This window comes from Physeter macrocephalus, chromosome 7 (assembly GCF_002837175.3).
Source record: "Physeter macrocephalus isolate SW-GA chromosome 7, ASM283717v5, whole genome shotgun sequence".
Classification (NCBI taxonomy): domain Eukaryota; kingdom Metazoa; phylum Chordata; class Mammalia; order Artiodactyla; family Physeteridae; genus Physeter; species Physeter macrocephalus.
Window position 1 is genome coordinate 53382187 of NC_041220.1, and position 15034 is coordinate 53397220.

Sequence of the window (15034 nt, forward strand, 5' to 3'; positions counted from 1 at the left end):
ACAGTGAGAGGCCCGCGTACCGCAGAAAAAAAAAAAAAAAAAAAAAAGTGACTGCCAGATTTCTGGCCTGAGCATCTAGAACTGTGGTGTTATTTACTGAAGTGAAGTGCTGGGAGCAGGCAGAGATTTAGGGGGCTGTATTAAGAGTTGTGTTTGACATCTCGTTAGATGTGCAGACAGGTATTTGAATTTGCAAGGTTAGTGCTCAGTAGAGAGAGGTCTGGGCTAGAGATACCATCTATATGCTAACAAATTCCAGATTTGAATTTAAGGCCTTTAGCCTGGATACGGTCCAGAGGTAAATGTCAGAGGAGAAAAGGGTCAAGGACTGGCTCTCCAACATTTTGAGTTGGAAAAGAGGCAGAGGAAAAGCAGCTCTTGAGGAAAAGGAAGAGAACCAGGAGAGTGTGGCATCTTGCCATCCAAGTGAAGAAGGTGTTTCAAAAAGGCGGGAGAGGAATGCTGCCGTGGAGTCAACTAAGATGAGGGCTGATTATTGACCTTTGGATTTCATGAGGTGTGGAGGTCATCAGTGACACTGGCCAGCGGCCCTGGGGGTAGAAGAGAGGAGAGAATGAGATGAAGAAGGGGAGCTAGTGAAATACTGAATAGAGACAGTTGTCTGGAGGACTTTTATTGTAAAGGGGAGCAGAGAAACAGGGCAGTCATGACAGGGGTTTTGTGGTGGAGGAGGGAGGAGGGCTCCCCGCTTTTATTCTCTTTAAGGTGAGTGATCATTATGGTATATTTGTATGCTAATGGACATGATCCCTTAGGAATGGAGAAAAAAGATGTGAGATTTTTGTCACCTTGATGTTGATGTTCTCCTTTTTTTTAGAAGGTAGTCTGGAGGTGGTTGAGGTTAGGTTGGAAGTTTTCTCTACCCCACCCTCTTCAGGGAGCCTTTGTGATTTTCTTTTGTTTTCTTCTTTTTGGCTTGCTTAGTCTTATTGTGTTATCTTGATAGATTTTTATCTTTCACATTTCTGGTAAATGGTGATTATTAGGAAGTTGAACCAATTGTGTATTTAAAAAAATGTGAAAGATGTTTAACAGGGAATGTGTTTCCCAAGGCCCATTGTTTACCACAAAAAGGAAACCGCTGACTTCTTGTTATATCAGTAAAGATAAAATTATTTTGTGAATACAGTACTCCTTTTGTGAGTAACATTTTTCATACTGTGATCAAAAGAAATTATTATATGAAAATAGTAAGCTAATGGGAAATGTAGACTTTTGTTACAAGTGGGAATTTACTTAGTGGGAGCCCTTAACATTTTTTGATTTCTCTTCAGAACATTTAAAAGTCTTCTAATGGTGGAGATAGTTGTCATTTAAATTTTGAAAAAATATAGTTTAACAAATTTAAAAGTTAGGTATACAGTTCTTAATTTCTTGAAATGTAATAAAAAGTTTTAACTAATTTTAAGGGAGAAAATGTAGCAATGCAGTGTGGTGGGAATATTTTTCACTCTGAAGCAGAAGAAGGAAATCCACAGTACTGTAAGTATAGCTAATATTATAGTGAGAATATATTCAAGGGGTAAGTAGGACATCCATCACAAACTAGTATCTCCCCTCCCATTGTAAATTCATGCTTGGTAGAAAATTCCTCAGGTGAAGTTTGATTTAAAACAACAAAATTCATAGAAGATGAGGATGTTGTAATAATAGATTTTGGTTTACTGGAGACTGGCCTTCTTGAACCCTTGGACTTTTCAGTTGGAATTTTATCCCCTACTTCTGTCCTCCAGTGCCCTCTACCTCCCATACCTGCTCAAAAAAAAAAATATATATATATATATCTTTGGCAGTAATAAAGTCTCCCACCTTCTGAGTATCTAAGAAGTGTACCTATGGACAAGCATCTCAGAAAAGCTAGAGATTATAAAATGTTCAGATTCCAAGCTATGTTGTATTATAGATACAACTTTGTTGCATAAATGTGATTCTCAACTTTTTTGCCTACATATAATTTGCACATAAGGAAATAAATGTGTGTACATATGTACGTATGTCAGATAGTGATAAATTCTATGATGAAAACAAGATGGAAATAGGGCAGTGGCATGGGAGGTCCTCTGAATCTCCTTTTTCTCATTTACCAACTGGGAATAATAATAACCTACCTCTTTAGAGTTGTGTGGACTTAATTTTGTGTGAAATGCACCTGGTTTGATACCTGGTGTCATACCAGGTAATTGGGTACATGTTATTCTACTTTCCCTTTCTTTCTATAATTTGAGTCATCCAAATCTGCAGTTTACTGCCATATAATACAGTGTGCATTGAAACCATGAGTTTAAACTAGAGTATGTTTAAACCATGTCCTTTGCGTGGTTTTGAAGTTCTTGCTGAAAAAGTAAATAACACAAACAAACCTTGAAGGGGCCTCATGTTTAGTGAAATAAGCCAGTCACAAAAGGACAAATACTGTATGATTCCACTTAAATAAGGTACCTAGAGTAGTCAGACTCATAGAAACAGGACGCATAATGCTTGTTGCCAGGGCCTGGGAGGTTGGGGTGGAAGAGGAGTTATTGTCTAGTAAGTACAGAGTTTCAGTTTTGCAAGATGAAAAGAGTTCTGGAGACGGATGGTGGTGGTGTTTGTACAGCAGTGTGAATGTACTTAGTGCCACTGAGCTGTACACTTAAAAATGGTTAAGATGGTAAATTATGTCATGTGTATTTTACACAATTTAAAAAAAAAGTGAATAATAAAACTACTCTATTTTGGTAAGGCTTGCCCTCCTCATTTTTGGTAGATGTTAGTGAATTAAGTTGTTTTTTTCTTTCTATTTTAATAAGATATAATTGACATGCAGGACTGTATAAGTTTAGGATGTGCAGCATAATATAATCGTGACGTGATTATAAATCAAGTTGTTCTTGACTAAATCTGAAATAGTGGGTTGCTGTTCTTATATCATAAATCTGTGTGAGATTCCCAGAAACTGAAAACTTGATTATCAGAAGTTTTCATCATCTTAACTTCCAGAGGTGTCAGATCTTTTTTGTGGGATCCTCCCAGACCGGGGCGCGAACCCGGTTCCCCTGCATCGGCAGGCGGACGCGCAACCACTGCGCCACCAGGGAAGCCCCGGTGTCAGCTCTTAAACTGTTGCTTTGAGAGCAAAGAGTATAGTGTAGTATAGTATAGAAAAGACTTTTTTGTTTTGTTTTGCTTTGTCTCGCATGTCAATTTAAAAAATATTTGTTGAGTCCTCATTATGTTGAACAACAGTAACAACATTTGTTGAGTGCTATCTGCTGGCTATTGTTCTAAGTTTATGCTTAATAATACTTATAATACTTCTGACACTTTATAATCCTTATAAAAAGTCTTACAGTTGAGAAACCCAAGGCTCTGATTTAAAAAGTGATTTTCTACTTTAAAAATGATTTTAGAGGAAACAAAGGGAGGGCATTCCAGATGGAAGAAAGATCTGGGCTTAGGAAGGAATGGGACATGTTTGCATAGAGCAGAGTTCAGCCTGACTAGTCTAGAGAACATTAGGGAGATGGGCTAACAGTTTATTCTCTTCCATTAGGACCTTGACTCTGAGGCTAAGGAACTTCTGGACTTTATAGGCATTGGGACTGTCACTGAATTACCAAGGCAGGGAGTTTTGTGATCAGAGTTGTGCATTTAGAATATGCACTTGGCAGCAATATCTGAGATGCATCAGAGTAGTGAGAGAGGGGAGGTCAGAGACCATTTAGAATTTCTTTGATGGAAGAGTATTTTAGTATTGCAGCAGTTGGGGTCAGAGTGTAAATGACTGACTTGATGAGTTGAGAGATGAGAAAGTAGAGGCCCAAATGTGTAGTAAGAGGAAGTAAAGAGAAGTCTATGGTGCATGAGCATAAGTAAGATTTCTTTTTCCTTAATGGTCTCTGAATATACAGGTCAGATGTAAGTTTGGCTTTGAAAAGGGAGGATTTGGAGGGTCCAAGAGGACAGGAAGATGGACTTTAGCAGCCTTGAACTGAACTTGAAGAGTTTACATTGGGCATCTTCTTTCAGTTTAAGAGATGAGGGTATCTGTAGAGAGTACAGGGCTATGGTGGGCCTGGGAACTTGAAGGACAGAAAAGTTTCAACCTCACTAAGAGACAACTCAGTAGGGTCAACCATCAGTCTTTAGAGTGTGAGATAGAATAATAGTAATAGTAGTATACTTCTGTTAGTCTTTTATACGAATAATTTACATGGAGTAGAATCTCTCTTATACAATATTGATGGTACAATCACCAGTAGCTAGAAAGGTTAAATAAAAAATTTGTTTGAAATGAAGAATAATAGGAAGGATATATGCCTTAAATATTTTATAGTTGATAAGTGTATAAATGCTCGTACATCATCAATCTTTTGATGTATAGCTGAGACCTTCTCTTTAGGATATTTTAAAAGTAACTTGGCTTTTTCAAATCGTACAGCTTAATTTTCAGAGACAAAGCATTTTTTTTTTGCACTCATGTTTTTGATATAATATTTAACTAAATTTTATAATTATAGTAAATACAACTGGCATAAAAAGATTTTGGAACAAATATAAGATAATTTGCTCTTGGTAGGCATGCGACTCAATTGTTGGGAGAAAAATGAGATGGTGTACCAGAGAGGACTCCCCATTTTCCCCAAAAAGGAAATTGAGACTTGGGAGTTATGGTTTGTCCATGGTTTTAGGATTGGCAAGAGTCTGGTTTTATCTTGAATCTAATGTTTGTCCTATTATGTAGTGTTGCAAGGTGATAAGGAATAATATGTGAAATATTGGTTAGTGGTAAAGTTATAGACTATATGTATATATTTTTTAATACAGTAGGTTTATTGAGATATAGTTCACATACCATGCAAGTCACCAATTTATAGTATACAATTTGAGGTTTCTTATATTGACAGAATTGTGCAACCATCACCACAATTGGTTTTAGAATATTTTCATCATCCCCAAAAGAAATCTCGTATCCATTAGCTCCCCATCTCCTCCCCCCCTGTTTGGAGTCAACCACTAATCTGTTTTCTCTCTATACTGTATAGATTTGTCTATTCATATAAATGGAATAATGTAATATGTAGCCTTTTGTGACTGGCTTCTTTCACTTAGCATAATGTGTTTCAGGTTCATCTATGTTGTAGCATGTATCAATATTTTTTATGGCAGAATCCATTGGATGGACATACCACGTTTTATTTATCCATTCAGTTGATGACATTTGTATTGTTTCTGCCTTTTGGCTGTTACAAATAATGCTATTATGATGGTTTCTGTAGTGTAGTGGTTATCACAAATAATGCTATTGTACACATATTTTTACATGGATGTTATTTTTTCATTTCTCTTGCTGTGTACCTGGGAGAGAATGGTTGGTCATGTTTAACTTTTGAGGAACTGCCAGACTGTTTTCCAAAGTGGCTGGACCATTTTATATTCCTACCAGCAGTGTGTGAGAGGGTTCCAGCCATACACTTGCCAACACTTGTTATTATCTGTCTTTTTGATTATAGCCATCCTAGTGCATATATATATATATATGTTTTAAAAGTGATTTTATTTTTATGACTATAATAGTAATAAATGCCCTTTGTAGATATTTTGGAAAATATAGAAAAGGATAAAAGAAAAAATCATTTATTTTTAAATCACTATTTAGAAATAATATTGAGTGGGGTTTTTCTCCATGTTTTAAAGTAATTTTTAAAATATGGCTAAAAGTATATATGATTTTGATTCCTTCCTTTTTTTGTTGTTTAACAGCATTTCCCCATGTTTTTTGAAGTTGTATTTTAATTTTATCCTATCAGAGGATGTCTCTTTTGTTCTCTTTGGCTTTTGTGTTCTTATTTTTTATTAATTTTTCAAATTTTACAATTATTTCAGAGGAGCCCGGAGGTGGAGTGGGAATAAATTTTTGTGGTTAATCTAACATGTTAACTAGAAATTACTTCTAGGTTAACTGCAGCATAATATTCTATCTGCTGAATAAACTATAACTTAGCCAACTATTACCCTATTTCAGACATTTATATTTCTTACAATTTTTCTATATAAATAATGTAAAAAAATTTGTGTTTAAAATTCGGTCTTGGGCTTCCCTGGTGGCGCAGTGGTTGGGAGTCCGCCTGCCGATGCAGAGGACGCGGGTTCGTGCCCGGTCCCGGAGGATCCCACATGCCGCGGAGCGGCTGGGCCCGTGAGCCATGGCCGCTGAGCCTGCGTGTCCGGAGCCTGTGTTCTGCAGCGGGAGAGGCCACAACAGTGAGAGGCCCGCGTACCGCAAAAAGAAAAAAAAAAATTCGGTCTGCATTTTGAGTTCTCAGGAATGAAGTTACTGGGTCAATCAATAGCTATGAACGTATTAAAGATTCTTGTTACATATTGACAAATTGCTTTTCAGAATTTATATTTCCTCTAGCAATGTATATGTATTCCTTTCTTACTGTACCTTCACTAACAATGAGTAAATGGGTAACAACTGAGTTTTAAGATCACTTGAGCAGGGAATTTTTTGAGTTTGTTCACTGATGTATGTATTGCTGGAAGATAGTAGACACTGAATATATGTAGAATGCTACCAGTAGGAAAGAAAAGGGTTTCTGTGAAGGACAAGGAAATAATTTGCCATTCAATTTTCCAGGAAAGTAGCCTTGTTACACTGATCATATAACAGCTCATGTGTTTATAAAAAAGGGATGAAAGAGTAAAATTAAGCTTATTTGGGGAAATTGTTTTAAATTTTATATTGTTTGAACATTTACATGTTTCATAGTCAAAATGACACTTTGAAAAGGCTTAACTTCCATCCCTGTTTCCTTACTGTAACCCCCCTTTTTTATACCAATTTCGTATATATCTTTACAGTGCTTTTTAATAAAAATTAACAAGAATAGATATTCTTACTTCCCTCTTTCCCTCCCCTTTTTAAAAACACAGAATATAACAATGTATATATATACATATACCTTGCTTTTCTGTACCTTGCTTATTTAGCGTATTCTGGTGATGTTTGTATAGAAGTACACAGAGTGCTTCCTTATTTATTTTTACAGCTGCATCATATTCCTTCTAATGGATGTATCATAGGTGAATTTACCAGTCCTCTTGTTTTCAGTGTGTTTCACTTTTACAAATAATCCCACAATAATCTTGCTGCACACTTTATTTTGTGAATGTGTAATTATATCTGTAGGAGAATGTCCCAGAAGGAGAGTTGTTGGGTCAAAAAATAAATGCATTCTTGGTTTTGTAGATATTGACACTTCCACCAGCAATGGAGAGTGCTCATTTCTTGGGGTTCCTCTGTGTACCTTTTGAAAAATGATAGTCCTAGGGTCATTACCTCAAATCCCATAATATATGTATCCTCAAGTACTATAGGAGAACTCATGATGATGACCCTTGTGTCATCAAGAAACAAGTAATTATGTTTAGATGGTGAGGAAATTTGTAATATACTTGAGAAAGATATTATAGGTGGTGAAAAAAATTTAAATTAGAACCTTTAAAGACAAATTCTGGGAATTCCCTGGCGGTTCAGTGGTTAAGACTTGGCGCTTTCACTACCGTGGCCAGGGTTCGATCCCTGGTTGGGGAAATAAGATCCCACAAGCCATGCTTCGAGGCCAAAAAAAAAAATTCTCATTTTCTTGTTTTTTCTCTCCAGATAGATGCTTTCCCTATACATTTGACATTTTTTTATAAGTAAGTTCTTCTTGGCCAAATTCTCAAGTTATAAAAACGAACCTCAATAATGATATATGTTACACGAAAACTGTTAAAATGTTACAGCTTTTGTTTTAAACATGGCTCTTACTAATAACCAACCATATTTCTTTTCTCTCTCTCTCTTTTCTTTCAGCCTTTAACATTCCACATTCTGCTTTGTACATGGTGAATCACTGCTGCTTTGCACCAGTGTGCCCACTTGCGTGCCTATAAAGTACAAGCTCCAGATTGAAAAAAGCTTCTAGATGGATCTTTTCCAAATTTGGTGTCTTTTTGACAAACTCTGTGCCTCAACAACCCTTTCTAAGTGGTAAGTGATATGTACTTTTAAAAAAGAATAATAGAAATTTGTAAAACAATTTTTGTTTGGATTGCCTTCCCCCTTTTTATGCTGCATTCTCTTTTGGTATGGAATAAAAATATTTTATTCTAAAGGTTTCCCACTTCAGCAACTTGTTCTGCTCAATTTTACTCCTCTGCACCCCCCCCAAAAATGTGTTTTGAGTAAATCTCAGAGATGTTCAAAAAACATACTGGCTAACTAGCACCTTTGCTTCCAAAAAATCTTACAATATGTAAAGGGACACACAGTGCCATGCTATAAAAAGAACAGCTGGCATTACATACCTCTCTTATCAACTCCATAAATGTGCACATAATTTACAATTGCTAGGAATAAATATAAAAATATGTAAACACCTTTATATATATGTACTTTACATGCTCTGTATTATATATTGATATTTTACAAATAATTTCATTTTCAGTTTGAGATACAAGTGGCAGTTATTGTTGTCACAAGATTATATTTATTTCATAATTAGAGATTTTAACTCCAAGTGTTTTTTAAATAATGATTTAAATTTATGTATATATTTACTGCTATAGGTGATTACCACTTTTAGTGGTTATTACAGCAAGTGAACTTATAAAACTGGGCTTACTGAAAGTAGTTTGATTTGGGAAGAAAACTGTTTTATGGAATGATAAAATTTTGGATTTAAGAAATAAAAAAGCTTGTGAAAGTAGAGTAATTTCAGTGCTGAACTAGAAATTGCATGTTAAGTGAGTTGTAAATGTTAGTATTTTATGATTTGTTATTGGTTCTGTTTTCATTTTGCCAGAGCCACAGATTCCAACTTTAGGTCTGTATATTCTCTTATTATAAGGCTGAGGTAGTTTTTCCTGTTGCTCTCTTTTCCTACCTACTTAGGTATCTTGAGTCCATTGGGTTAAGAACATCCTCTTCCTAGCAATTGTAAGTTATGTGCACATTTATGGAGTTGATGAGAGAGGTGTGTAATGCCAGCTGTTCTTTTTATAGTATGGCACTGTGTGTCCCTTTTCATATTCTAAGAATTTTTGGAAGCATAAGTGCTAGTTAGCCAATATGTTTTTTGAACATCTCTGAGATTTACTCAAAACACATTTTTGTGGGGGGTGCAGAGGAGTAAAATTGAGCAGAACAAGTTGCTGAGGTGGGAAACCTTTATAATAAAATTATTGTTGTAAAATATTGAACACTCATTTTGAGTGTCAGTCCACAAATAGTTACCAAATGCCTTCTGTTTATGAGTAAAAATACACAATGACATTTGGCATTGTGAAGAGGTAAGTCATCAAATAGAAACCATGGCATTAGATGAGGATGCAAGGCAGGGAGGTTGAGTGAAGAATGGGGTACGTTTTAGCTCTAACTCTAACCATTAATTGCACAGTGTTCTTGAGTGTAAGTTATTAGTCTTAGTAGCCCTTGGTTTTCTCATCTATGAAATAAGTGAATTAACTAAATGTTTTATAAGGTTTTTTGCTGCTTTCATACACCTAACACTTTGTTATGAACAAATTGATAGATGTTTGTTTTTTTGAGGATACCTTTTCTTCTCTAGCCTTTCCAATAGAGATATTTTTAGACTACTTTCTTTGAATTGTGGGGTTAGAATAAGGTCCCCACTATCAATCATTTTTTCTTTTTTTTTTTTAGAAATATATTTAAAAATTATTTATTTATTTATTTTTGGCTGCACTGGGTCTTCGTTGCTGTGCCCAGGCTTTCTCTAGTTGCGGCGAGTGGGAGCTACTCTTCGTTGCAGTGCGCAGGCTTCTCATTGCAGTGGCTTCTCTCGTTGTGGAGCACGGGCTCTAGGTGCACGGGCTTCAGTAGTTGTGGCTCATGGGATCAGTAGTTGTGGCTCGCGGGCTCTAGAAGGTAGGCTCAGTAGTTGTGGCGCACAGGATTAGTTGCTCCATGGCGTGTGGGATCTTCCCGGACCAGGGCTTGAACCCGTGTCCCCTGTATTGGCAGGTGGAGTCTTAACCACTGTGCCACCAGGGAAATCCCTCAGTCATTTTCTTTTGAAGGTCATATCTTTTATTTTTTTCTCTCCACATTCTTATCCTTCTCTTCTCTTGACCTCTGGAATTTTCCTTCATTTGACTCTTCATTTGTTCCCTTTCTGTTTCTCGTATCTTATTAGTGGCTCTCATCATGTTTCCTTGACCTGTCTAGCATCTATTGTTTTCATCTTAGTATTTTCCAGGATCACTACATCTTACACCAGTGATTCTAATCCTGGGACCCTTTAAAAAAAAATACAGGTACCTTCTAAAATGAGCTTGGGAGAAGGGTACGATTTTTTGGCAGGTAGCTGAAACCTACTAGTAAACCAGCATTATTAGTTCACCAGGACTGGAACCCCCAGGTTTTACACCCTGTCACTTCTCGCCTTAGATCACATCATCACTTAGTTAAATTTCTGTGGTCTTGGAGTCTCCTCTCATGATCATAACCCTCTATCATGCCACACTTTTTGAATCTCTTCTTTGTCTTTATTATGACTTGTAGTTTCTTGGCATTTTGTTTTTATAGTTAAGTTAGCTATTTCCTAGCTTCATTTGCTTTCTACTCACCCAAACCCCATGATCATATTTGCAGCAGCATCTTATGTTCTGTTGCCTTTTTAACATTGTGAGGGACCTGTCCAAATCTCAAACCTAAGTTAATTTGCCATGTATATATTTCATAGTTCCAGCTGCTTGATGCAGTTGGCAAAGGTCACATAACTAAGTTCGGATCTACTAGGCAGTCATTTACTTGATCTCTAAACTGGTTCTTTTCAAGGTTGGCTTCTTACCCTTCCTTTAGAAGACCCCACACCTTGTCACAGTCAAGTTGTCTTTTTGGGGCTAACTAGCATACTTCCTGACCTGTTCTTCTTTTCACTTCAGAATTTTTCTGTGTCTAAAGAAGAAATTGTGTACCTTATTATAATTTTTATTATGGAAAATTTAAGACATATATAAGTAAACAGACTAGTGTAATGAATCCCCTTGTATTCATGACTCAGGTTCAGTAATTATCATGTCATGGCCAAATTTTCAATCTCTCACTGACTTCCCTCCCATTCCTGTACTATTTTAAAGAAAATCCTAGATATCATAAAATTGATTTGTATTTCAGTACATATCCTTATGTATAAGACCCTTTAAAAAATATAACCATGATACCATTATTAATCTTAAAAAAACAACAATTCCAATATAATCAAATATCCAATCAATGTTAATTCTAATTCTCTCACACATTTTATTTACTTATTTATTTATTTGCTTGCCACACCACATGGCATGCAGAATCTTAGTTCCCTGATCAGGGATTGAACCCATTTCCCCTGCAGTGGAGGCATGGAGTCCTAACCATTGGATTCCCAGGGAATTCCCCTCACGCATTTTAAAAGCAGTTGACTTGATTGGATCAGGGTCTAGATAAGCCCTTCCTCCATTGCAGTTGGTTGATTTTTCTCTTAAAGTTTCAACCTCTCCTCCCTTTTTGTCTCTAAAATTTATTTGTTGAACAAATTGGGTCTTTGTCTTGTAGATGTGGATGTTTCTGATTACATTCCTGTGAAGTGATTAAGCATACACATCTGACCTTTGTACTTCCTGTTAATTGGTCGTTGGATCTAGAGACTTGCTCAGACTCAAGTTCAGATTCTTTTGGCAAGTCTTTGTCTTTGGGCAAGTGTCTCTCTGGTGCACACAATGTCTAGTTGTCTCTCTTTTTCTGCTGATTAGTTGCCATTTCGCCTCCATGCTGTAGATTAGGGGTTGGCAATCTTTCTCTGTAAGGAGGCAGATAGTGTATATTTTAGGCCTTGTGAGCCATCTGGTCTCCTCTGCTGCAACTACTAAACTCTGCTGTTGTAATGAGAAAGCTGCCATAGACAAAATGTAAATGAATGGGCATGCCTGTGTTCCAGTAAAACTTTATTTACAAAAACAGGTGATGGGCTCCCTGTTTGAGGTCTATTAAATCATTAAGGTTTGGAAAATTTTAATATTGTAACTTTACTTTTCATTTATTAGGTGAAATGTTCTATAAAGAGAAGCTATTCCATGTGTACTGTTTGTTACTTGGTAGTACAGTTTGTATAGGAAATGTTAGACAAAAGCTTGACAGTTTCCCTTGGCTTACAAATTTCAAAATAATGAATTGGGTATATTAGCTTTCTCCAACAGTGACTAATTAGGGTCTCCCCTTCTCCTCCAGATTCATTATAGACTCTTAGATTTAAACATATTGGATTTTTAAAAAATTCATTATTGTAATTACCCTTATTGATGCTCAAATTATTTAATCTTTGGCCAGTGGGAGCCTTTTAAATTTGCTTACTGAGTTATTTTGACATGACTCTAGTAGTTTTTGATAGCTTCTTGATTATCTGGTATAACAAGGAGTTCCAGGCTCATCATGTACATTTCCTCCCCACACGTGGTATCAGTAGTTTCTCCAAGGAGCCCTGATTCCTTCATTGGGGAGTGGAATTTTAAGACCACAGTTTGAGCTCTAGGGATTCTCATTCCTAGTGGGTTGACCATTGTTTCTGGGCCTTTTTGGTAGTCAGAACTAGGGAAAAATTTTTTTTTTTATGATAGAGTACCTCATGAATTCATACTGATACTTCCAATTCAGTTTCAATACTATAAGATTTTTTGTTAATCTTTTTATTTTACATCTGTATCTTTCAACTGAAAATTCTAGTTCTCAGTGATACTAAGAATAATACAATTAGAATATTTCATAATACTCATTTATAGTACCCCCATAATACACACAACAGTCTCAGAATAGCAGTACCAGCATTTTGTCTCTGTCTGCCTTCTTTTCTCAATCCATGTTGTTGTATGAAACATTATCTGTTGCTGTGTAACAAATCACCCCAAAACTTAGTGACTTAACACAGCAAACGTTATTATGTCAGAGTTGCTGTGGGTCAGTTTCTGTGGGGTGCAGCTTAACTGAGTGCCTCTAGCTCAAGGTCTCTCATAAAGCTGCAATCAAGGTGTTAGCTAGGGCAGCGTATATCCCAGGGCTCAGTTGGAGGAGCCACAAAGGATCCTTTTGGGGTGCTTTCAAATGCACTCACGTGATCATTGGTAGGTCTCAGGTCCTTTCTGGCCATTGGCTGGAGACCAGTCCCTCAGGCCTCTCCATGGGGCAGCTAACAACATGGCACTGGTTGTTAGCTTGGAGCAAGGGAGGAAAGGGTATCCAAGATGGAACCCTTTTTAGTAACCTGTTCTTAGAGTGACAGCCCAACACGTATGCTGCATTCTTTTATTTATTTTTTAAGTTATTGTGGTAAAATATACATAACATAAAATGACAATTTTAATCATTTTAAAGTGTATAGTTAAGTACATTGCATTAAGTACATTGGCATTAAGTACATTGATGTTGTTGTGCAATCATCATCACCATCCATCTCCAGAACTTTTTCCAAACTGAAACTCTGCCCATTAAACACTAACTCCCCAGTCTTCCCTTCCACATCCCCTGGTAACCACTATTCTACTTTCTGTTTTTATGAATTTGACTACTCTAGGTACTTCATGAGTAGAATCATACAGTATTTGTCCTTTTGTGACGTGCTTTTTTCACTCAGCATAATGTCTTCAAGGTTCATCCACATGACAGCATGTGTCAAAATTTCCTTCCCTTTTAAGGCTGAATAATATTCCATTGTGTGTATATACCACATTTTGTTTACCCATTCATCCGTTGATGGACATTTGTTTCCTCCTTTTGGCTATTGTGAATAACACTTCTATGAATATTGGTGTTCTACTGCATTCTTTTCTTAGAAGCAAGTCTCCAAATACAGTTTATACTAAAGAGGAGGTAATTATACAACAGTGTGATACCAGGATGTGGGGATCGTTGGGTCCCTTCTAGAGGCTGCCACCACACTGTTTAAGTCAGTCTTAATAATTGTTCTGTGTAGTTCTGCCACCAACAGGGTATACATTTAAGTTAACATTTAATTTTTTAAAATAAATTTATTTATATTTATTTATTTTTGGTTACGTTGGATCTTCGTTTCTGTGCATGGGCTTTCTCTAGTTGTGGCGAATGGGGGCTACTCTTCGTTGCGATGTGCGGGCTTCTCATTGCATTGGCGTCTCTTGTTGCGGAGCACGGGCTCTAGGCACGTGGGCTTCAGTAGTTGTGGCACACGGGTTCAATAGTTGTGGCTCACAGGCTCTAGAGCGCGGGCTCAGTAGTTGTGGTGCATGGGCTTAGTTGCTCCGCGGCATGTGGGATCTTCCCGGACCAGGGCTCAAACCCGTGTCCCCTGCATTGGCAGGCGGATTCTTAACCACTGTGCCACAAGAGAAGTCCCTAAGTTAACTTATTTTATTTTTGATATTTAATGACTGTTCTAAAATGTAATTTTGTTTTATAATCATGTATAATAGCTTCACGTTTCCAAAGTCAAATCCACAAAACAAGGTTTATTCAAAGGAGTCTAACGTCTATCTCTGTTTTCTCTAACGTTTTCTCTCTTTCTAAGTAATTATATTCTGAAACCAAGTTTAACATAAGTAGTCTATGTATTCATATTCCTCCTTAGACAAGTGGTAAAATATTATATGCCTTCTTTTTTCACTTAACATATTCTGGAGATTACTCCTTAGTAGTAAATTACTAATTCCTTTTTATAGCTACATAATATCTCATTGCATGAATGAAAAAACAAAGCTTATTTAACCAGTTCCCAAATGATGGGCATTTGGATTGTTTCTAATTTTTTGTAAATAGTACTGCAATGGATAACTTTGTAATTCATATATATGTCTTTATATTTTGGCCATTGTACATCTGGGACAGATTCCTAGAGGTGGAATTGCAGGGTCAAAGGGTAAATGAGTACACAGTTTTATACATATTGCCAGATTTATCCTGATAAGAATTATATCTCTTTGTGTTCCCATCAGTAATGTACGAGAGTGCCTCTTTGTG

The 15034-nt window shown here is 36.5% G+C and overlaps 1 protein-coding gene across 1 annotated transcript in view; it reads left to right on the forward strand.

The window, feature by feature from the left end:
• The window catches only part of FRYL (FRY like transcription coactivator), a 248563-nt gene that overhangs the window by 31304 nt on the left and 202225 nt on the right, over nt 1-15034 (forward strand). Inside the window, exon 2 of the mRNA XM_007114521.4 lies at nt 7865-8041. The gene's annotated coding sequence lies outside the window, so the exon portion shown is untranslated. The remainder of the gene's footprint in view (nt 1-7864; nt 8042-15034) is intronic.